General features: G+C 43.6%; 1 pseudogene; it reads right to left on the bottom strand.

Annotated features, from left to right (window-relative positions):
• Positions 1 to 1,162: 1,162 nt before the first annotated feature.
• Positions 1,163 to 1,296, bottom strand: LOC143979991 (U2 spliceosomal RNA; annotated as a pseudogene).
• Positions 1,297 to 2,209: the final 913 nt, after the last annotated feature.

Genomic DNA, 2,209 nt, shown 5'->3' with positions numbered 1-2,209 from the left:
TGGGATATCAGCGAGTCAATCTGCCTAGTTCTCTCTCTTTTCTTTAGAGTCCCAATCCCAATTAACTCGCCCCACACAACGTATTTATGCGCCTCCCAGATAGACATTGGGCTCAACCCTGGGTCTGCGTTTTCCGTGAAGTAATTTGTAATGGTTTTCTCTACCTCACTGCGAACCTCAAGGATCTGCAAGAGGGATTCATTGAGTTTCCATGTGGGGGAAGTACAAGTTTCAGCCTCCCAGCTCAGAGTCACATGTATAGGGCCATGATCTGAAAGAGATATACAATCAATCTGAGAGGAGGTGACAAACGATAAGTCCTTATGCTGAATCTGAAAGAAGTCAATCCTGAAAAATGTACGGTGCACCGATAACAAATAGGTATAATCCCTATCCTCTGGGTGCATAATCCTCCAAGGATCGACCAAGTTCAGACCAAACAATTCTGCTTTCAGTTTTTTTAGGTAGGAGAAGGAAAGGTGTGACGTCCCTATCGAAACATCCAATAGCTGCTCCTGTGCATAATTAAAATCTCATGGGAAGGGTGACATGGAGTGATCTGAAAAAAAAAAAACATCAGGTACTGTGTTCTATCACTTTCTGGGGACGACCCACCACACCCCCCGCTGCCTGCCACCGAAAGTCAGGATAAAACAAAAAGAGAAAACATCCAGCCGGTGGAATAGCAGTGGGGGTGGGGGCCGCTGGCTCAACCACATCCAGCTCCGGAACCTGGCTCTACATATCGGGCCCTCAGGCTAGGTGGCCATCAACTTACATAACAGATATTCTAAACATTCAAGACTGTACATGTCGAGCTATCACATTGAACCCCTGCTCACTCAGGGTATATAAATGATATCTATAACCTGCCCATATTCCGAGAATACCCATACTCAAAGTCTTCTCATCGTAAGTACAACTCGGTATATCCCTCACAATTAGGATTCAGGTGAAGTTAGACCATCTCTGGATTCCCGTCTTGGCTTGGAAGGCTGGCTTCATCTGCTTAGTCTTTGAGAGCCAGTCAGGGATGGGTATCTCTGGCACCTCCAAGAAAAAGAAGGCCAGGGTCCCCTACCCTGGTGCCGACCAGTGGTTCTCCATCCTCATCAGAAGGCTTCCTTTTCGGCTACGAACCGCTCCAGGTTACCTTCACACCAGCAGGTTTTGCATAAGCAACCGCCACCCCTGCTCCAAATCGCCGTAGAACAGGGATGGAAGCAAGCACCACCTCCTGGTAACTGATAAGAACAGATACTACACTTGATCTTAGCCAAAAGGTCGAGAAGCACTCAATATGACCTTGAGCTCCTCCCACTGTACTTCTCACTGGGAAAATGCTATAAAAATAACCTATGACTGGTATATGGCACCAGCCAAACTTCATGTTCCCAGATACCTCCCCAGTATGCTGGCACTACATAAAGGTGACTTACCCACATTCTATGGTCATGCAAGGACATAAGACAATTCTGGGAATCAGTGTTTGCCTTAATTTCACACATCACCAAAACGAATACTGAACCATCCCAAACAGTGGCCCTCTTTGGGATGCACCTAGATAGTTTCCCCAAACAGCTTCTGACAATTGTCTCCCATATCCTCATAGCAGCGCGAATGTCAATAAGGAATAAATGGAAACAGCCAACAATTCCCAATATCACTGAAGTTATCCATAAAATACATATAAACTGCATTTGTGAAAAACACTTAGATCAAAACAACTCAATACAATCTTTTGATAACAAATGGATGTCTTGGATTCAGGAGTTTAACTTATCCCAATTCTGATTATAACCTTTAACTGACCTTGTTTGATCCACCTGAGCAGCACAGGCTCTTCGGCTCCCCGATCATTGAAGGATTGGGAGCAGGCCGAAGATACCAGACTTGTAAAGAATAAAATATCTTAAGGATGCATAGATGACACCTACACATCCACTGATGACAGATAACTATATGGTCTTGAAATATATACTGCAAACCTTAGCAAAGTGCATTTATCTGACAAATTTGGGAACTACCTTGTTTTCAAAGGCGAGCTAATAGTAACAACTTTGTCTCACCTTGTGCGGTATCCAACTGTAGATAACAATTGCAGGGAACCTTCTGGTTATTTTATTTTATATTGTAGGTAAGCAATTATTTGTCCTTTGCAGAAGGAAGAGAAAACCAATAAACAATATTTGATTGAAAGGTTAAATAC

Source organism: Lithobates pipiens, unplaced genomic scaffold, assembly GCF_037356315.1.
Source record: "Lithobates pipiens isolate NorthernLeopardFrog02 unplaced genomic scaffold, aLitPip1_a1.2 Scaffold_13, whole genome shotgun sequence".
Taxonomy (NCBI): domain Eukaryota; kingdom Metazoa; phylum Chordata; class Amphibia; order Anura; family Ranidae; genus Lithobates; species Lithobates pipiens.
This window is presented reverse-complemented; position numbering and strand designations above follow the sequence as displayed.